We start from the raw sequence: 22,545 nt of genomic DNA, 5'->3' as shown, positions 1-22,545 counted from the left end.
AAGCGAGAATACATCTCGCTTCAGAGCTCATAAATAGCAGGGGCATGTGTGCCCCTGCTAAACCGCCGATATAGCGCGGCTTAACGGGGGTCCCTTCACCCCCAAACCCCCCACTGTGACACTTGGTCGCAGACTTGGTCGCTGACGGAGGCAGGGCTAACGGCCGCAGCCCTGCCTCCAGTCGCGTCTATCAGCGGCGCATCGCCGCCTCTCCCCCGCCCTACTCAGTGAAGGAAGACTGAGAGGGGCGGGGGAGAGGCGGAGATACGCGCTGACAGATGCGCGTGGGGCAGGGCTGCGGCGGTTAGCCCTGCCCCAACCAGGAAGCGCTCCCCGGCTGTATCGAGGGGGATTTGGGGGTGAAGGGACCCCCGTTTAGCCGCGGGATAGCGGCGTTTTAGCAGGGGCACACATGCCCCTGCTATTTATGAGGTCTGAAGCGAGATTTATTCTCGCTTCAGACTCTCTTTAAGTCCTTTTTAAATTATAAAATGCTGAAAAGTTATTTTAAAGCGAAGATGAAAATTTACTAGGAGATAACTCTAGAGAAAAGGTGAATTGCATATGGGTGTGTGTGTGTGTGTGTGCTCACGTGCGTGCATGGGTGTGTGTGTGAAGAGGATGGGTGGGGGGGGGGGGGGGGGCGCCAAAATCTGGCTTCGCTCAGGGCGCTGTGAAACCTAAGGCCGGCCCTGGTTGTGTCTCAGATTAATACATGGTTGCAGGCTGGGTTGTGTTACAGAGGAGATAGTCAGATGTTCATGAATGCCAGACTAAAGAGGTAGGTTTTCAGTTTAGACTTAAATGCTTCCAGGGATGGAGCTGTCCTGATTGGGTGTGGCAGGGAGTTCCAAAGTGTAGGGGCAGCATGACAAAAGGCTCTGTCTCCAAAGGTTTTGAGGTGGACTCTGGGGGAGACCATGGTGTTGCGTCCTTTTGATCTAAGATTGTGGGGGGTGTGATGCAGTTGCAACAAGTCCTTCAGGTATCCAGGGCCCAGATTGTGCAAGGATTTGAATGTCAGTAAGCCAATCTTAAACAGAATTCTCCATTTTATCGGTAGCCAGTGGAGTGAGCTCAGGGTTGGTGTTATGTGGCAATGGCGGGGTTGGCTTGTTAACAGCCTTGAGGCGGCATTCTGTACTAATTGCAGGCGGCGTAAGTCTTTCTTATGCAGGCCTGTGTAGAGGGCGTTGCAGTAGTCTAACCTTGATGTGACGAAGGCATGGACTAGGATTGGAAGATCCTCTGAAGGAATTAGGTGTTTAATCTTTGCAATATTCCGTAGATGAAAAAAGAATGTTTCACAACAGCTGAGATTTGATTCCTGAAGCTTAATTTCCTATCAATCAATACTCCCAGGCTGCACACACAGTCTGAGTTTTTCAGGTCTAAGCTCCCTATCCTTAGCGGTGTTGGTTGAGACTGGGGCTGCTTTGCTGTTGAGCCCTGGCCCTCGATAACAAGTACCTCAGTTTTGTCAGCATTAAGTTTTAGCCAATTCATATTCATCCACTCCTGAAGCTCAGCTAAGCATGAGTTTATTTGTGGAGTAGGGTCTGTGATGCCAGGTTTGAATGACAAATATAGCTGGGTGTCATCAGCATAGCAATGATATGTCAGGCCATGTTTTTGTATGATTTCTCCAAGTGGCAGCATGTATATGGTGAAAAGTAAAGGGGATAATATTGCGCCCTGAGGTACACCGTATTTTAGTGGTACAGGGTTGGAGAGGAAGGGCCAGGGGCGTAGCAATAGGGGTTGCAGAGGTTGCGACCACATTGGGCCCTTGGGCCAAAGGGGCCCCGAAGGGCCCTCCGTCAACTACAGTATTACCTCTCTATTGGTCCTGTGCTCATAATAATCACTTCTATAGATACTTTGAATAGTGGTAATCACTAACAAACTCCTCCTCATCCCCTTCTTGCACCTCTGACACTGTAGTTGCCATTGGCAGGTTTTGGTGCGTTGTATCAATTGTTATGTATAGAGTGCTTGGGGGGCCCCATTGAAAAATTTGCATCAGGGCCTACAGCTCCTTAGCTACGCCACTGGGAAGGGCCCTAAGGCTACCCTTTGTGTTCTGCCAGCCAGGAAGGAGTTGAACCACTGGAGAACAATGCCATCTATGCCACAGTACTCTTGTAGCCAGTTGAGCAAGATTCCATTGCATTCCAGTGGATCTGGAGGTGTGTTTAGCTTCTAAGGGCAACAATGGTTAATTTGCATATATTCAGCAGTGATGCACTGGGAGACATCACAGAGCTCACTCCAACCTGAATTACCACAAATTCTTTCTGTTTTAAGAAAGCACATTTTTATTTTCCATAGCATTTTAGTAAGGGGGTTTTTAGGACCATTGTAGCCCCTTACACACTCCAATGAGTTCTGATTCACCATGAGCCTACTGGTTAGTCTGTACAACATATTACTGAAATGCTGAACAACAGCTCATACTCATAGTCAATAATATTTTACTCTAAGGAAATAAGAAATGATGTCCAAGGAGGATGGTCGCAGACTGATCCACAGCCTGCTCAGAGACTACAGCCTCATGTACTCTGGAGGAGCCGGACGACGACTGATCTTCACAGGTTTGTCCTGTCCCCCCTCCTCTCTCCCTCATGTGTGTTACCCCTCAATAAAGCCTCAGGTATACCCTCACCCTACCCCCCCTTCCCCCTACCCCACCTGTCGCTTGTTGATGGTAAGTATTGATTAAGCTGTGGCACCTCGGAGGACGTGCGGATCATGGCACTTGCTGTGCACTACACGTCAGACAAGGGGCCACAGAGAAAGTAAGCATGAGCCGGCAGGGGTATGAGAGAAGGATGGCTAGAGGCACTTTGCCCATGGTCATCCTTGTGCATCTCCCTCCCGATAGATACTTAGCCCATGAACCCAGTTGGCAATAACTGGGGCAGGGGGGCCCTCTCATGCCTTCGGGAAATGAGAGGCCCCAAGTGGTCCCCGAGCCTCTGGTGAGGGGATAAGGGTTCCACTCCTCTCCGAACCTCGGTTCGGGGGGAAGGGAACCCTTGGGTCCTTCCCTTTGAGAAGAACCCAGAGGGCGCCGCATGCCTGGTTTTGTGGCAGTGTTATAAAGGCACTGTCATTTTTCCCGGGTATGTGGCTTTAAGCCCTACCATTCAGGGCCCCTGCCGAAAGGCGGGAGCCAAGAAAGCACACAAAAAAATTAAAAAACATTTTTTTACACTTTGATCCCAGATTCAATTCTATTCCAAATGTTAAAGAGGAACTCCAGTGAAAATTAATTTAAAAGGGTGCTTAATTTTTACAATAATTATTATGTTTAAATAATGTATAAATAATTTATTCAGTGTTTGCCCATTGTAAAATCTTTCCTCTCCATGATTTACATTCTGACATTGATATCAGTGGAAGGAGATACTGATTGCTTTTTTGGCAGTTGTAAACAGCTGTTATTTCCCACAATGCAACAAGGCTCCCACAGTGTGATGTCAGAACCATAGTCCTGACATCACACTGTGGGAGTAGTTTCACCACAATATCAGCCATACAGAGCACCCTGATGATCCGTTTGAGAAAAGGAATAGATTTCTCATGGGAAAGGGGGTATCAGCTACTGATTGGGATGAAGTTCAATTCTTGGTTACGGTTTCTCTTTAAAGTTTACCTACTGGGGAAAATAAGTGCCCCATTCAGATACTTATAATGCAGAGGCTCCTCTTGTTCCCCTTACCTTCACCACTCCGGTGCTGGGATCCCCTGAACCTTGTTGGCAAGGGCTTGTCGAGAGTTTTGGTTGGCTGCGCTCCCATCCCTGAACGGATGATTGCGCTGAGACTAAGATTATAGTACGTGTGTGACATGCTATAAGCAGCCAGACGAGGTAGCGTCACGAGGCCGATTGCCGAAAGATTTCATGCTGAAATCGGTCAGGAATCTACATGCGGTTTATGGCGGCCAACAGATCTCCCTCTGACCAGATTTGATCAGAGATATTTGTCTGTTGGTTGATCGGCCGCCAAAATCGTGTGATGTATGGGTAAGCATTTATCCTGTCTTTGATAAGGATTCTGAGTCATGGTGATAATTCTTAGTATTCACTAAGCAGTTTACCTCATGCAATCCATAAGTTAAAGCCAGGGCTGGCCTTTGCTATGAGCGACCTGAGCGGTCGCTCAGGGCGCCATGCTATCAAGGGCGCATGCGCCCTGTCGCCCCTTGCCAGCCCGCTGTCTCTCCCTGCGTCCTCTCCATCTGTAGTTAGAGCAGGACTACAAGAACATGGTCGCCGATGTCCACAAATGCGAACAATCGGCGGCCATTTTCTTGTAGCCCTGCTCTTACTACAGATGGAGCAGAGGCGGGGAGAGAATAATGACGTCGGCGCTGGAGCGTGGAAGTCAGGTGAGTCAGTCTCTGCCCGGCCCGCTGCCGCAGAAGGGGGGGAGGAGAATTGCCTGGGGGCATACTGGGGCAAACTACCTACACTGGGGGCATACTGGGGGCATACTACCTACGCTGGGGGCATACTACCTACACTGGGGGCATACTGGGGCAAACTACCTACACTGGGGGCATACATACTGGGGGCATACTACCTACACTGGGGGCATACTGGGGGCAAACTACCTACACTGGGGGCATACTGGGGCATACTACCTACACTGGGGGCATACTGGGGGCATACTACCTACGCTGGGGGCATACTACCTACACTGGGGGTGTACTACCTACACTGGGGGCATACTACCTACACTGGGGGCATACTGGGCACATACTACCTATACTGGGGGCATACTACCTACACTGGGTGCATACTGGGGGCATACTACCTACACTGGGGGCATACTACCTACACTGGGGGCATACTGGGGACATACTACCTATACTGGGGGCATACTACCTACATTGGGGGCATACTGGGGGCATACTACCTACACTGGGGGCATACTACCTACACTGGGGTCATACTGGGGCATGCTACCTACACTGGGGGCATACTGGGGCATACTACCTACACTGGGGGAATACTACCTACACTAGGGGCATACTACCTACACTGGGTGCAGCTATGCTACTACACTGGGGGCATACTACCTACACTGAGGGCATACTACCTACACTGGGGCCGCTATGCTACTACACTGGGGGCATACTACCTACACTGGGGGCAACTATGTTACTACACTGGGGGCAACTGTACTAGCTACAGTGGGGGCAGCTATGCTACCTATATGGGGCAACTATACTACCTACACTGGGGCCAACTATGCTACCTATATGGGGACAACTATGCTACTTACACTGGGGGCAACCATACTAGCTACCTTTACTGTGGCAACTATACTACCTATGCTTGGCTACCTACACTGAGGGCACCTACACATGAGATCCTATACTGAGGGCACCTATACCTGGCTACCTACCTACCTATACTGAGTCTGAGGGCATCTTTTGGGGAGGGACGCACCACAGCTATAACGAGCGTTGCAAATTGTTGGTGCTATATTTGGGCCTGTGTGTGTGTGCGTGCGTATGTGTGTACGCGCGCAAAGAGGATGGGGGGGCACCAAAATCCGTTTTCGCTCAGGGTGCAGAGAAACCTACGGCCGGCCCTGGTTAAAGTGTACCTGAATGGGGAAGAGACAATAAAATAAGATAGCTAGTAGAGGGAACCCTCTGCTTATGGCCAGCATTGCATCTAGAGCAGTTAGCTACAAATATTAATCTCTTATTAGCAGAGGGAGTATTTGACCTGCGTTAGGTCATCTGAATTGACAGGGAACTACTGGGCTGGCTGGTGCCCTCTCCCTGACTATGGGTAATGCTGTAAAGGGTGTAGGATTATGGACAACTCTCTCCAGTACATTTGCACTGCAATTTCAACAGGAAATGGGACTATAGGAGTCAAGCATTTAATATTAATGTATTTATTGCAAAAAGTACAGACATGCAATGCACAAAACCTTGTCCATTGCTCATTTATAAAAATATACTATTGTATGCATTAAAGAAATAAAAGGGAACTAGGATTGCAAATTGAATATTACAATTATGCATCTTTATTTACTTTTTAAAGGACTTACGAGGTGAAAATAAAGTTCTGAGAAAAACAATTATATCTATCCTACTTCTCCTAAAAATGACTTTTTTAGATATCCCACAGTTTTATTTTATATTTAAATCTAGTTTTTAAGTTTTTACTGTTTCATTATCTCTGCTCAATGACACCTTCATTGAGTATGCCAGAGCTCAAATCTATGAATTATTGACCCTTTTTATCTCTTTTCTGCTCTTAAAAGCCATTTACTGACAGAAACATGTTTTATGGCTGTAATTACTCATCAGTGAGGGTTATGCTATAGTCTGACCCAGTCCGACCCGGTCCCGACCCAGACAGAAATTGATACTTGCATACCTGATGTTTAACTTTTTCAGGCAGAGAAAGAAAAAAAGGAACACAGCCTAGTTATTTGTGTGCTAGGCACTGTACATACACATGTCTATCTCATCATGTCACATGTCACCTCGTAAGTCCTTTAAGTACTTTTTCACTTGCTAGGCGCTGAAAAGCTGAACAAATTGTTACTTCCCAGAATTTTCCTGATGCACCTTCTTGTTCATATACAATGGGTTGATTGCTCACCTCCACCCTATAGGGCAACTATACTGTAAATCCAAGCCTCTAAATAAATGTATTGATTGTCTAAAGTATTCCATACCAGCAAAATATGCTCCGATTGTTAAAGTTGTATCCAGTGAATGAGAATTGGGATCTAAATTACAATGATAACCCACACCACTCACTGTAATGGGCAAAATCTACCTTTGGATATTTTGAAAAAAACTCCATATGGACGCTTTCTCTGATGGCCACAAAAAAAATGTTCTTTTATAGGTTAGGTCATAAGATACCACACTATCTGCATATATTGGTACAAGGGAATAAACTATAACTTCAACTATGACTAAGGAGAGATTCTGAGCCTGACAAACGTCAGTTAATCATGTGGCTGTATTGTCCTTTTGAGTGAAGTTTCCAATAAAAGAATACCGGTTTTACCAATCTTGCTGGAGCTTATGTATCCTTTTTGTCTGTCTTAATTAATGCCACACTTAGTCCACAGGACTATGCCCTAAGTGTACCTGGGTATGTCTCTTATGCAGATCGAAATCAATTTATAAAATACAATGACAATAAATTTGCTAAAACAATTTTTTAGATGCCAGTGGTCTTGGCCTCAATCTTGAATACACAATACATAGGTTGTAAAGGGTTCCTTGCTCGTCCCTTCACACCCACCTGTTAGTTTAGCTAGGATGGGGTGCAGCCTGCCCTCCAACTGGGTAGTATTGCACAGATGTGTCTCAAAGTTATGGACATTTAAATTGGCAACATAAAGTCACCCCTAACTTCAAATTTTGTGACCTGTATCCATATCACTCATGTGAACAGAACGGGGGGTATAAACAGAGTCACTAAGGGCCAGGTGGTAAATATACCAAGTGCAGGACCAGCTGCCTCCTCCTTGGTCTGCCTCCTCCACAATGTTCACAGAGACTAATGCTGTTGTACACTGACATGAGACAGAAAACATAAAAAGGGGGTGCACTATACAAAAAATATGTACAGTATATAGTGCAGATGTGCTGACTTGCCTTTATGAGTTAACCAGTGCTTGTTCCTGTGTCCCTTTAAGACCGGGACCGGCTCGCTCCCCAGTGTCAGTTCCACTGTGCAGGTATGACAGTGTCATGCTGTGTTGTGGATGTTGTGCCTGGAGGCAAAAAGGCACACCGGACCTGCACTGCTCGCCGCTCTGCAGACACAGGCCAATGAGTGGCTGACCTCACACAACCTCAATGTTGGTGAAGTTGTGTGTGACAATGGTACCAATCTGTTGGCTGCATTGAAAAATGGCAAACTGCCTCACGTCTTAAATCTCAGTGAGCGACGTTCTGTGGAGAGGTTCCCTGGATTCCAGTAAGTCTTGAAGCAGGCCAGGAGCGTGGCTGCCCATTTCTGATGATCCTACATGGCTATGGCTCGCCTTGCTGAGATTTAGCTGCAATACAAAATTCTGTGAGATGTCTCATTTGCGACAGCCCCACCAGATGGAATTCAACATTGCTTATGTCGGATCAGCTGTACCAGCAGCAACATACAGTGAATGAATATCTCTGTGCATTTGCTAGTAGTACAGTCTCTAGGGAGATGTGGTATGTTTACCTGAGACGATGGGTGCTCATACGTGACACATGTAGGATGATGCAGCTATTTGAGGAGACCACAATCTGGTCAGTCGCAGTGGAGGCAGCATTAGCGACATCATGCTGTTTATCTTTTTTCTGGAGCATGCCAGATTAAAGATCATCAAGGACGCTCTGAGGAGTGAGGAACCGCTGAACCTCTGGGTGTGCAGGCTTGACCTGTGGTTAGAGCTGTCACATTTCACTATGGAGCTTTTGTCTTGCCCCTTGTCGGGTGTCCTATCTGAATAGATGTTCAGTGCAGCTGGAGTAATTGTGACAGACAAGCAAAGTCACCTAGCACACAGCGGTGTTGATTATGTAACATTTACAAAAATGAATTAGGCGTGGATCTCAGTGGGTTACAGCACCGACGTGTAATACGATTGTGGAATTTTATTACCCTGCCGCATGTCAGTTACTCCAGGCCTAATGACTGCCATAGCCACAGGTATCCTGCACCACCATCAGCACGCCACCCAGCATGTAATTTGATCCTTGTAACAAATATGGACGGGGCAGCTGCGGGGAACAGCGCTGCCACCGTCGCCACTTCCATTCCCCTGCCTGATCAGTTACCCGTGCCTCGGGCGTCTAGCACGGCGAGGACGGGTTTGTCAGTTGCCCATAGGGTTGTGTTGACGCGTGCGCGCGCGCACCGCCACAACCTTTATGCGGCGAAGAGGCGGCTCAGCTGACCTGCGGGACGGCTGATGTCACGCCATGCGCCCACCGCCGCTGATTGGCCGGGCGCAGGGGGGCGTGTTTCGAGGTCTCCTCGGGCTCTTAAGCCCGGAGGATTCAGTGGATCTTTGTCTGCTGTTGCGATCACTACGTGTTAGCGCTCAGACCTTAGTTAGATCCTGTATGCTTTGATCTGGGAGGAAACCGGGGATTTCACACAGCTCTAGGATTTGTGCATTTATTGTTATTATCTGTTTATGACTCTGGTTCGTTTCTGACTATTCTTACTCTCTAGTGATTCTGTACCTTTGCCCATCTGATCTAGTTACCGACTCTGCCTGAATATCGTTCCTCTCTCTGCTCTAGTGATTCTGTACTTTAGCCCATCTGATATTGCTGCCAAACTCTGCCTGTTAACCGTTTCTTCTCTGCCTTTCCGATTTTGTACTGTATCTGCCTGTCTGTTACCGACTTGATTAGTCTGACCTCGCTACTCCCCAGTGAGCCCTTGTCACTGGTGAGGTGTTCGCTGTATTGACAGTGCCCACCAGCTCCTCTGGTGAGGTATAGTCAAATCTGTCAGTACGGTATATACTGTATGCACCAATCACTACACTCACTTACAATAAAGTGTGACTAAGGTCTCGATATTCTTGTGTTGCTATATTTGTATCATTGGTGATTCTGCAGATCATCACATAATCAGATATAGTATCTGCATTATTGGTGATACTGCAGATCACCAAATAATCAGAACTTTGTTATTGCTGACACCAATCGTTACAATCCTACTACGATTGGCTTTAAAAAAATGATATTATTACCATGGTGCGTGCCAGTTTCTCTAGGACTCATGTCCGTCTTGGCCAAAGGCACAGCTATCCTCCTCCATTGCGCAGAAAAAGGGACAAGTACCTAACAAATTGCAAATTGTTAGTGAAACTAACATCCTCCAAGTGGCAGACAGGTCATGTGTATGCTCATTGTGTATTTGAATCCCATGAGTGGGGTGTGCACTTTTTTTTGCAGGTAAGCACTCATCTGTTTTTAAGTAGCGCTGTTCATTTCTTTGCTATCCTCCTCCATTAGCAGCATGGCACCCAGTATGTAAGTTGGTCGTACTTTGACTATACCCAAACAAAAAAAATTATTAGTTGTGGCTGGATAGTGTACTGGTTAAAGTGGTATCGTCACCATAAAAATCCAATTTCAACAGCAACTGGTCTGAGTGTAGTAAGTGATAAAGATGCTAATCCTGCATTCAAAACTTTCAAAACTTTTTCTGCTGTTATGATTTGGAGTTATCACATACTTAAGGAACACTGGCCCTTTAGTAGTCGTGCCAAAGAATTGCATGCTGGGGGTTCTTTTTATCTACAATCTATTCCTCCTCTTCCCTTTATTTCCCTGCCAGCTTCTTATCTGAAACCTAATCCCTACTCACTTGTGTTTACAAGCAAGGCTGAGGTGACTCAGCAATTGGAGGAGACAAGAAAAAAAGTAAAGGGCAGAAATGACATCACCGAGTTAGCCTTAACTGTGGGCAAAAGACATGGCCCCCACCAGGAACAGAATTCTTGAGTGGCTGCTATTTCTTATTCTAATGTTTATGCTGGAAAATGACACATTTTTTGTCCCTCTTCTGCAGTGGATGCAACTAAGAATTTTACTCTGATGCCTGCCGCCTTCTCCAGACCCATGCTATAGTGCCTGCTGTAACTAAAGTCAAAAACTGACGTAAAAATAATGTCATAAAAATTTGGTAATAGAATTCCAGATATGTCAGGCCTCTCCTACAGTGGAGGAAATTTATTTAGTCTGCCGTCTTCTCCAGGCCTATGCTATAGTGCCTGCTGCAAATAACGTCAAAAATTGACGTAAAAATATTGTAAAAAAAAATGGTAATGAAATGTCGGATATTACAGGGCTCTGCTACAGTTGATGCAATGTTTACTCTGTCACCTTCTCCTGGCCCAACAGATTTCATTTAGCAGAAATGTATGTAAAAAGTACCCATTGTACTTCCCAAACACTCTATAAACACCTTGAGTTGATTAATAATAATATTTAACTCAAAAATTAAACAAAATATATTTAAATAAAATGTATAATTTAATGATAAGTAAAAACATTCTGTACAAATAAAGTTTAAAACTGGTATGTACAATTATTTACAGTAGAAGAACAAAAACAATGATTAGCTGGACAACATCCTGATTTTATTTTGACCTCGGAAATTATTTATCCTTTCATGCGATTTTAAAGGATTTTGACAGGCTGTTCTGAATCTGAAAAAGAGAAAAGTGAAAAGTCATTTTTATACTTTAACCACTTGAGGACCAGAGGTTTATACCCCCCTAGTGACTAGGCCATTTTTTACCATTCGCCACTTCACAACTTTAATGGTTTTTGCTCAGTCATACAACTTAGCATCCAAATTAATTTTACACCCCTTTTTCTCACAAATAGAGCTTTCTTTTGGTGGTATTTGATTGCTGCTAATTGTAGTTTTTTTTTATTAAAAAAATAAGAGCCAAAATTCAGCATTTTTTTATCTCCCCCCTAAATTGGCCCTACACTACAATACATACACTACACTACATTTACATAGACATATGCCTATGATAGGAATTCGATTGTGAGCCCATCAGAGGTATAGTTAAGTGACGAGGCAATCCTCTGTACAGCGCTGGGTATAATGGCAGCGCTATATAAACATTTAAATTAAATTTACTGAAAAATGCAACCTGCTGACGGGCTGATCGCTGGGGCTCTCTTTTTACAGTGATAGCACGCGCCCCTCGCGAGATGACACACATGTACGTCGCAGAGGAACGAGAGAGACACTCTCCCGCTGCACTCCTGTGTTAGGCTCAGGAGTGTAATCCTCTAGATTGTAAACTCGCAAGGGCAGGGACCTCCTCCTAGTGTTTCTCATACTGCTGTAATTTTAACATATGCACATGTACCAACTACACATCATCTATGTATGTATTTGTATTTCTACTATTCAATGTCAGACTCATGACTGTACAGTTTCTTGTATTTCTTATGTATATTTGTTCCCCATTATTTGTTTGTACTATGTACAGCGCTACAGAAGATGTTGGCACTATAGAAATAAATAATAATAATAATAATAATAGGTGGTCAGAAGGTGGTTAATTTTAAAGTGTACCCGAGGTGACATGATGAGACAAACATATGTCTGTACAGTGCCAAGCACACAAATAACTAGGCTGTATTTCGGTTTTCTTTTTGTGCCTAAAAGAGTTAACCTTCAGACGTGCAAGTGAAAGTTTCTGTCTTGTTGGACCCTTCTCAGATTATAGCAAAACCCTCACTGATAAGGAAATACAGACGTAAAACTTTATGCTGCAAAGAAAAACTTCTGAGAGCAGGGGATTGATTAAAAAAGGTCAACAGTCCATCTATTTGAGCTCTGTGACACTTAGATTGGCAATGAGCAGAGACAATAAAACATTAAATCCACTTTGTATAATGTTTAACCGCTTCAGCACCGCAGTCCGAAAATCTCATGCATCCGAGCAACGTTCACCTCCCATTCATTCGCCTATAACTTTATTGCTACTTATCACAATGAATTGATCTATATCTTGTTTTTTCCGCCACTAATTAGGCTTTCTTTGGGTGCTACATTTTGCTAAGAACTATTTTTTTCTAAATCTATTTTAACAGGAAGATTAAGAAAGAAATGAAAAAAATTCATTATTTCTCAGTTTTTGGCCATTATAGTTTGAAATTAATATACGCTAGCGTAATTAAAACTCATGTATTTTATTTGCCCATCTGTCCCGCTTATTACACCATTTAAACGATGTCCCTATCACAATTTATGGTGCCGATATTTCATTTAGAAATAAAGGTGCATTTTTTCAATTTGCGTCCATCACTATTTATAAGCTTATAATTTTAAATAATATAATAACATATTCTCTTGACATGCATATTTAAAAAGTTCAGACCCTTGGGTAACTATTTATGTTGTATTTTTTTTTTTTTAATTGTATTTTTTATTTTTATTTTTAATAAAAAAAGTGTATGTGGGTAATTTTTGGTGTGGGAGGGAAACTGTTAATTTTAAATGTAAAATATATATTTTTTTTAATTAAAAATGAATTGTGGTGCAGTTTACTATTCGGCCACAAGATGGCCACAGTGAAAAAAGTCCTAGATGCGAACGATTTAGCATCTAGGAACTTAAAAGCAGGGGAAATGTTTCCTGGGGGCAGTATTACCGCGCTCTCTGGAGAGAAAGCGTCGGTATTTCTGTGGGGAAGATAGATCGGTGAATGGGAATTATATTCCCATTCACTGATCGGGGGGCTAGCGGCGGGCAGCGGGAGCGTGCGCGGGGGCGAGCCCGATCGCGCGCACGAGGCGGCGGCAGCAGCAGTGCCTATCTAGACGAGGAAGCTCGTCCAGATAGGCCAAACTGGTTAACTATAAAATAAAACAATGGGATATCTACAAAAGTCATTTTTAGGAGTAGGTGGATAGATACAATTTATCTCATCAGTTTATTTTCACGTCGGGTTCACTTTAAAGGACAACTGTAGTGAGTGGTATATAAAGGGCTGCCATATTTATTTCCTTTCAGGCTTCACGCTTAGCAGAAACGCTAGCATTTCAGAAAACGCAGCGTTTTTGCCGCTAATGGAAGTCTATGGGCCGCATGAAAAAACGCCGTATGCGTTTTGTATGCGTGCGTTTTTAAAAACGCTGGTTTTGTTGCATAATGTTCAAAAACGCATCAAAAACACACATAATTAAAGTCAGTGGAAATGCAATGGTATGCGTTTTACATGCGTTTTCAGATGCATTTTTTAATAAGTGTTTTGTGATGTATTTCCGCTTCCTGTTATCTTCCTAGTTATTCCCAGTTGTCTTCCTAGTTATTTGCATAAAACACAATTGGAAAACGCATGAAAAACACATACAAAATGCATATGCGTTTTGAATATGCAAAACGCAAGCGCATTAAAACGCACACAAAACGCTTGAAAAACCCATCTGCGGTAAAAAAAAAACGCTAATAAAAATGCACCAAAAACAAAGTAAAAAAGCACACAAAAAATGCACATGACATAAAACACACCCTTTCATGTTATGTTATGTGTGCACCTACCCTTAAAGGAGTCATCAGGGAAAAATTAACAAATGAGCTTTACTCACCTGGGGCCAGGGCCGGCCTTAGGTTTTACAGCGCCCTGAGCATAACCAGATTTTGGTGCCCCCCCCCCCCCAATTCATCCTCTTCATGGGTGAGCACACCACACACATACACTAATGGGGGGGGGGGATCTGTTGCCTAAATACACTAAAAGGGGATCTGCGTCTGCAAGACTAGTAGCCTAAGCCTATATACACTAAAGGGGGATCTGCCTACATATACAAGACTAGTAGCCTATATACACTAAGGGGGGATTCGCCAGATCCCCCCCCCCCCCTTTAGTGTATATAGGCTTAGGCTACTAGTCTTGCAGTCGCAGATCCTCTTTTAGTCATACCTCCCAACTTTTTGAGATGAGAAAGAGGGACACTTAAGCCACGCCCCTGATCACGCCCCCGTCACACCCGTAGTCAGGGATACCATAAAGATGTCATAAGAAAAATATGTTGTTTTGTAATTCAAACCACACTGGTCCTTTCTATCCTGGTTCATTTCCCTTCATATTAACATTTTAAAATTAATTGTATATTCATTTAAAGGATGGAAATAAAGTTTAGAGACAAACACATTTTTTAGTAGAGAAATATATATTACATAGAAAGAGGGACAAATTCCTGAAAGAGGGACAAATGAGGAGGACAAAGGGACAGGTTCCCAAAGAGGGACTGTCCCTCCAAAAGAGGGACAGTTGGGAGCACTGTAGCAGTCCTCTGTAACATGAGCCTGTACCCAGCTTCTGCTGGTACCTTAACTTCCAGAAGGTCTCTGCAGCCAGCGTCCATCCCCTCCTCCGGAGATTGTGCAGAGAGGGGGGAGGCAGGTCAGAGGGCACGGCTGCTGGAATGTGACAGCCAGGCAGAGGACCCCCGCATGTCACAGAAGTTAGGATAAGACAATGAGGAGGACAGGAGATTTGTGGTGAAGCAGGAACCACCTTTGTAAAGAGGAGAGCAGAGCAGAGCAATCACCCGGGCTTTGTAATCGACGTCATCTTTGCTCTGTGTAGGAAGTCCCGCGGTGACTGCTCTGCTCTCTATAATCGCTCTGCCGCTCTCCATCCTGACTTCCCTCAGCCCGGGACACAGGCAGGCTATCGCGGGAGGGGGGATCAAGCCTCCTATAGCGGGAGAATCCCGACGAAATCGGGGCGGTTGGGGAGTATGCTTTTAGTGTATTTAGGCAGCAGATCCCCCCCCCCATTAGTGTATCTAGCAGCATAAGCATATTCCCCCTTTAGCGTAGGGAGGTTGGGGAGACTTACTTTTTGCTGGTCAGTCTTCTCTTCTTACTGTCTGCAGAGCAGTCTGCAGATTTAGTGCCAGTGTAGGTGCCAGGATTCAGGGAGCAGGAGAGGAGAAGGACTCGTCGTCACTCAGGAGTCAGGACATTGTCACAGGGCTGAGTGACACACATGCTGCGCGCTTCTCTGCAGCAGCCTGAGGCTCAGTGTGCCTCCGTCCATACTGATTCCTGACATATAGCTATAAGTCCCCCCCAGTATAGGTAGCCAGGCATAGGTGACCCAGTAAAGGTAGCCGGCTATAGATCCCCCCCAGTATAGGTTAGCCATGTAGGTGTCCCCAGTATAGGTAGCCAGTATACTTGCCCCAGTATAGGTTAGATAGGCATTTGTCCCAGCTATAGATTAGATAGGTAGCTGCCCCCAGTGTATAGGTTAGATAGGTAGGTACCTGCAATATAGGTTAGATAGGTAGCTGCCCCAGTATAGATTAGATAGGAAACTGCCCCCAGTATAGATTAGATAAGTAGATGCCCCCAGTATAGATTAGATAGGTAGCTGCCCCCAGTATAGATTAGATAGGTAGCTGCCCCCAGTATAGGTTAGATAGGTAGGTGCCCCCAGTATAGGTTAGATAGGTAGCTGCCCCCAGTATAGATTAGATAGGTAGCTGCCCCCAGTATAGGATAGATAGGTAGGTGCCCCCAGTATAGGTTAGATAGGTAGCTGCCCCCAGTATAGGTTAGATAGGTAGCTGCCCCCAGTATAGATTAGATAGGTAGCTGCCCCCAGTATAGATTAGATAGGTAGCTGCCCCCAGTATAGATTAGATAGGTAGCTGCCCCAGTATAGATTAGATAGGTAGCTGCCCCCAGTATAGATTAGATAGGTAGCTGCCCCCAGTATAGATTAGATAGGTAGGTCCCCCCAGTATAGGTTAGATAGGTAGCTGCCCCCAGTATAGATTAGATAGGTAGCTGCCCCCCGTATAGATTAGATAGGTAGCTGCCCCCCGTATAGATTAGATAGGTAGCTGCACCCAGTATAGATTAGATAGGTAGCTGCCCCCAGTATAGGTTAGATAGGTAGCTGCCCCCAGTATACTTTAGATAGGTAGCTGCCCCCAGTATACTTTAGATAGGTAGCTGCCCCCAATACAGGTTAGATAGGTAGCTGCCCCCAGTATAGGTTAGATAGGTAGCTGCCACCAGTATAGGTTAGATAGGTAGCTGCCCCCAGTATAGGTTAGATAGGTAACTGCTCCCAGTATAGGTTAGATAGGTAGCTTCCCCCAGCGTAGGTTAGATAGGTAGGTGCCCCCAGTATAGATTAGATAGATAGCTGCCCCCCAGTATAGGTTAGATAGGTAGGTGCCCCCAGTATTGGCTAGATAGGTAGCTGCCCCCAGTATAGATTAGATAGGTAGGTGCCCCCCAGTATAGGTTAGATAGGTAGGTGCCCCTAGTATAGATTAGATAGGTAACTGCCTCCCCAGTATAGGTTAGATAGGTAGGTGCCCCCAGTATAGATTAGATAGGTAGCTGCCCCCCAGTACAGGTTAGATAGGTAGGTGCCCCCAGTATTGGCTAGATAGGTAGCTGCCCCCAGTATAGATTAGATAGATAGGTGCCCCCCAGGATAGGTTAGATAGGTAGGTGCCCCCCAGGATGGGTTAGATAGGTAGCTGCCCCAGTATAGGTTAGATAGGTGCCCCCTGTGATGGAGGAGGGAGCCGCAGCCGGGGGAGGGCAGCCCGACCTCTCCCTCCCTTCCTCTCCGGGCCACCCTCCGTGCTCCCCCATCAGACTGCAGCAGAGAGAACAGCTCACCTCCCTGGTTCCGATCGCCGGCGCCTCTCACTTGCAGTTGCCGCTGGTCTCCTCTTATACATAGTCACTGATACACACTAAACTTCCTGCTTAACCACCCTGGCGTTCTGATAAAATCGCCAGGGTGGCTGCGGGAGGGTTTTTTTTAAATAAAAAAAAAACTATTCCATGCAGCCAACTGAAAGTTGGCTGCATGAAAGCCCACTAGAGGGCGCTCCGGAGGCGTTCTTCCGATCGCCTCTGGCGGCCAGAAGTAACACGGAAGGCCGCAATAAGCGGCCTTACGTGTTTCGCTTACCTCGTCGCCATGGCGACGAGCGGAGTGACGTCATGGACGTCAGCCGACGTCCTGACGTCAGCCGCCTCCGATCCAGCCCTTAGCGCTGGCCGGAACTGTTTGTTCCGGCTACGCTGGGCTCGGGCGGCTGGGGGGGACCCTCTTTCGCCGCTGCACGCGGCGGATCGCCGCGCTGCAGCGGCGATCAGGCAGCACACGCGGCTGGCAAAGTGCCGGCTGCGTGTGCTGCTTTTTATTTCATTAAAATCGGCCCAGCAGGGCCTGAGCGGCAGCCTCCGGCGGTGTTGGACGAGCTGAGCTCGTCCAGACCGCTCAGCAGGTTAACAGGAAGTTTAGTGTGTATCAGTAACTATGTACAGTAGAAGAGGAGACCAGCGACAAGTGAGAGGCTCCGGCGATCGGAACCAGGGAGGTGAGTTGTTCTCTCTGCTGCAGTCTGAAGGGGGAGCACAGAGAGTGGCCCAGAGAGGAAGTGAGGGAGAGGTCGGGCTTCCCTCCCCCGGCTGCGGCTCCCCCCTCCATCACGGTGGCCGCACGGGCATGTTTGCCCCCCATGCCCCATCACCCTCAGCAGCAGCGGCACCAGGGGGCGGGGCGGAGCGAGACAGACCCAGCCGGGGCCGCAGCTTCCGTATTAAAAACACATGCGGCCAGGCGGCAGGAGCGTCCCCTGGAAGCCGGCGCCCTGAGCGATCGCACCGGTCGCTCAGGTCAAAGGCCGGCCCTGCCTGGGGCTTTCTCCAGCCCCTTGCAGCCGACTGTCCCACGCTGTCACCTCCGCTCCCCGCTGCTGTCCCGGTCTCCGCGCACGGTATTCAGGCCGACCCCGAGGTCGTCCTTACTGTTGCTGCGCGAAACGCCGCTGTCAATTATGGTCACGTTGCCCGCGGCACCTGTGCACTACGCCGCTGGCAACGTGACCATGATTGACAACGGTGCTTTGCGCAGCCATAGTAAGGTCGACCTCGGGGTCGGCCTGAATACCCTGTGCGGAGACCAGGACGGCGGCGGGGAGCGGAGGTGACAGTGTAGGACAGCCGGCTGTAAGGGGCTGGAGAAAGCCTGAGGTGAGTAAAGGTGGCCATAAACTCGTTAGATTAGCAGCAGATAGATCATCAGATAGAATTCTGATCTAGGAAAATTTTTTACTAGAAACAGATTTCCAATAGATTTCAGTTTGAAATCTATTGAAAATCGATCTGAGGCGCTATTCGTGCTACTGATGAGCTACTGTTTTTCCCCTATCTTATTGCCTGATGGGGCGGCAGGGGCGTTTCTAGGGTCCTTGGAGATCGGGGGCACCTGTGGGCATCAGGCGGGGAGGTATATGCAAAAAATGGGCGTGGCCCTGAGGTGAGTGGGCGTGGCCATGGGTGGGGCCAAATGTACATGAACTTAGCAGTGGTGTAAGCTACAGATAACGGGCCTGCCCATCGAAATATTGGATGGAGCCCCCTGTCCTTTATTTAGATAATTTACAATCAGTACAGGCATAGATCAAAGATGTATACGCACATACAATTTTGATTGGTCAATCACTGACCCCCAATTTTACCACCCCCATGCAGTAAGTGGGCCAACAGACAATGAATTTTATGAACAGCGCTAAAATTGGCTAATCAAAATTGTATGTGTGTACCAGGCTTTACAGCTAATACTGTACATACTGAAAGTAGCAGGGATCAGCATACAATATAGCTGGTTTACAATCAGTAAAGGCACAGAGTAACACCTTACACTGTACACACTGGAGGTAAATCAGCACACAGTGCAGGCACTAGAGAACAGCGTATACTGTACATACTGTAGGCAGCAGAATTCAGCACACTGCAGCTAGCGTGCCAAAAATATGAGGATCACGTTGTGCGGCGTGCTTATCGCGCCGCACCGAAAAATGGGTGGGCCATGGACCAGAATATAGGTGTGGTAACGGGTGGAGACAAATTTACATGAACCTAGCAATGGTGGGACATTAGATTAAGACAGTGGTGACGAACCTTTTGGAGGCCGAGTGCCCAAACTGCAACCCAAAAGTCACTTATCTATCGCAAAGTGGCAACAGCAATTTAAACTAAATACTGTACAAACGTTTTAACTCATACATGAACATTATGGAAAATCCAAGTTGAAAATAAAGTGTGAAGATAAACAAATTTCATCCATCCTACTCCTGAAAAATGTATTCAATTTTTTAGAACCTCCCAGTTTTATTTTCTGTTTTAAAAAGCTAAAAAAGTAGGTTTAATGCTATTGTCTCATATGATAAGGATTCAGCTTTTCCCATAGTCTCGCAGTTAGCAATCATGTGACCCCCAACAAGACAAATTCAGCAATCATGAAGCCCCCAACAAGACAAATTCAGCAATCATGAGGCCTCCAACAAATCATGAGGCCCCCAACAAGACAAATTCAGCAATCATGAGGCCCCCAACAAATCATGAGGCCCCCAACAAGACAAATTCAGCAATCTTGAGGCCCCCAACAAATCATAAGGCTCCCAACAAGACAAATTCAGCAGTCATGAGGCACAAGTTAGGAAGTGAGTGACAGGGACCCCCAGGTTAGCTAGTGAGTGACAGGGACCCCCAGGTTAGCTAGTGAGTGACAGGCGCCTCCAGTTAGGTAGTGAGTGACAGGGACCCCGATAGTGAGTGACAGGGAGCCCCTTTAGGTAGTGAGTAAGTGCCAGGGAGCCCCTTTAGGTAGTGAGTGAGTGCCAGGGAGCCCCTTCAGGCAGTGAGTGAGTGCCAGGGAGCCCCTTTAGGCAGTGAGTGAGTGCCAGGGATCCCCTTTAGGCAGTGAGTGAGTGACAGGGAGGCCCTTTAGGGAGTGAGTGAGTGCCAGTGAGCCCCTTTAGGGAGTGAGTGAGTGCCAGGGAGCCCCTTTAGGCAATGAGTGAGTGCCAGGGAGCCCCTTCAGGCAGTGAGTGAGTGACAGGGAGGCCCTTTAGGTAGTGAGTGAGTGCCAGGGAGCCCCTTCAGGCAGTGAGTGAGTGCCAGGGAGCCCCTTTAGGCAGTGAGTGAGTGCCAGGGAGCCCCTTTAGGCAGTGAGTGAGTGCCAGGGAGCCCCTTTAGGGAGTGAGTGAGTGACAGGGAGCCCCTTTAGGGAGTGAGTGACAGGGAGCCCCTTTAGGGAGTGAGTGAGTGACAGGGAGCCCCTTTAGGGAGTAAGTAAGTGCCAGGGAGCCCCTTTAGGGAGTGAGTGAGTGCCAGGGAGCCCCTTTGGGCAGTGAGTGAGTGACAGGGAGCCCCTTTAAGCAGTGAGAGAGTGACAGGGAGCCCCTTTAGGCAGTGAGTGAGTGACAGGGAGCCCCTTTAGGGAGTGAGTGAGTGCCAGGGAGCCCCTTTAGGGAGTGAGTGAGTGCCAGGGAGCCCCTTTAGGCAGTGAGTGAGTGACAGGGAGCCCCTTTAGGCAGTGAGTGAGTGCCAGGGAGCCCCTTTAGGCAGTGAGTGAGTGCCAGGGAGCCCCTTTAGGGAGTGAGTGAGTGACAGGGAGCCGCTTTAGGGAGTGAGTGAGTGAGTGACAGGGAGCCCCTTTAGGGAGTGAGTGAGTGACAGGGAGCCCCTTTAGGGAGTGAGTGAGTGACAGGGAGCCCCTTTAGGAAGTGAGTGAGTGACAGGGAGGCCCTTTAGGGAGTGAGTGAGTGACAGGGAGGCCCTTTAGGTAGTGAGTGAGTGACAGGGAGGCCCTTTAGGGAGTGAGTGAGTGCCAGGGAGCCCCTTTAGGGAGTGAGTGAGTGACAGGGAGCCCCTTTAGGGAGTGAGTGAGTGACAGGGAGCCCCTTTAGGAAGTGAGTGAGTGACAGGGAGGCCCTTTAGGGAGTAAGTGAGTGACAGGGAGGCCCTTTAGGGAGTGAGTGAGTGACAGGGAGGCCCTTTAGGTAGTGAGTGAGTGACAGGGAGGCCCTTTAGGTAGTGAGTGAGTGACAGGGAGGCCCCCCCCCCCTCTAGCCGCCGCCGCTCCCCCCTCACCTGGCAGACCTCAGGATCAGCGGCGACCCGACCAGTACCAGCGGGCGCCGGACACACCCGCTCGATATGCGGAAGTGATGTCACTTCCGCATATCAGTGCGGGCGCTGGGTCCTAGCGCCCGCACGATTGGTCGCCGGCTCGCCGCCTGATCCTGAGGTCTGAGTGACGCGGCGGCGGCGGCGGCTGGAGGGAGCCGCTGACAGAGCGGCCGGGCGGAGATCCGTGGCACCCCAGGACAGATTGAGGGCACGTGCCACCCCAAAATAGGGCTAGCAACGCCCCTGTGGGGCGGGCTGTGCCTGCGAAACGCGTAATTCAGACGGTATTTTGAGTCTGCTTTCCGGAGGTAATTCCACCACTGCCTCCCAGCAAATTAAAAAAAATGTATTACCTTTTATCCTGCTGGCGCCTCTGTTCTCTTACGATAATTTTTTACTAGGAACAGATTTCCAATAGATTTCAGTTTGAAATCTATTGAAAATCGATCTGATGGCATTTTTTGCCATCAGATTTCCATTAGGGCCAGTGCAAAATGATAAGCAATCTCAACAGATTGCCCTAGATTTTCCAGCCTGCCAGATCGATTGAAATGGATCGAAATCGGCCGCAAATCGGTTGATTGGTAAATCGATTTGCAATCAACCAATCGATCGATCGATCGGCCAAAAATCGGCTGAGTGTATGGGCCCCTTAAAGCTCATTTGTTAATTTTTCCCTGATGACTCCTTTAAGCAATACCAGTTGTCTGGCAGCCCTGCTGGTCTATTTGGCTGCAGTAGTGCTTGAATAACACCAGAAACAAGCATGCAGCCAATCTTGTCAGATCTGACAATAATGTCAGAAACACCTGATCTGCTGCATGCTTGTCCAGGGTCTATGGCTAAAAGTATTAGGGCTCGTTCCCACTGTTGCGACGCGATTTCGGCCGCATTCCGACGCTTGTAAAAACGCATGCGGATGAGTTTCCGCATGCGTTTTTACCCGCGATTTCGCATGCGATTTCGCATGGCAGGGTGCCATGCGAAATTAACCATGACACTGCCAGGGCTAAATAAAATTGAAAAAGGTGCGAAATCGCACGCGAAAT

The 22,545-nt window shown here is 47.3% G+C and overlaps 1 long non-coding RNA gene across 1 annotated transcript in view; it reads right to left on the bottom strand.

Annotated features, from left to right (window-relative positions):
- Positions 1-11,089: 11,089 nt before the first annotated feature.
- Positions 11,090-22,545, bottom strand: part of LOC137570613 (uncharacterized) — a 32,653-nt gene continuing 21,197 nt past the window's right edge. The window contains exon 4 of the long non-coding RNA XR_011031111.1: positions 11,090-11,213. This is a non-coding gene — a long non-coding RNA (uncharacterized lncRNA). The remainder of the gene's footprint in view (positions 11,214-22,545) is intronic.

The sequence above is a fragment of the Hyperolius riggenbachi genome, chromosome 4 (genome assembly GCF_040937935.1).
Source record: "Hyperolius riggenbachi isolate aHypRig1 chromosome 4, aHypRig1.pri, whole genome shotgun sequence".
NCBI lineage: Eukaryota > Metazoa > Chordata > Amphibia > Anura > Hyperoliidae > Hyperolius > Hyperolius riggenbachi.
The sequence above is the reverse complement of the archived record's forward strand: the minus strand, read 5'-3'. Positions and strand labels throughout refer to the sequence as shown.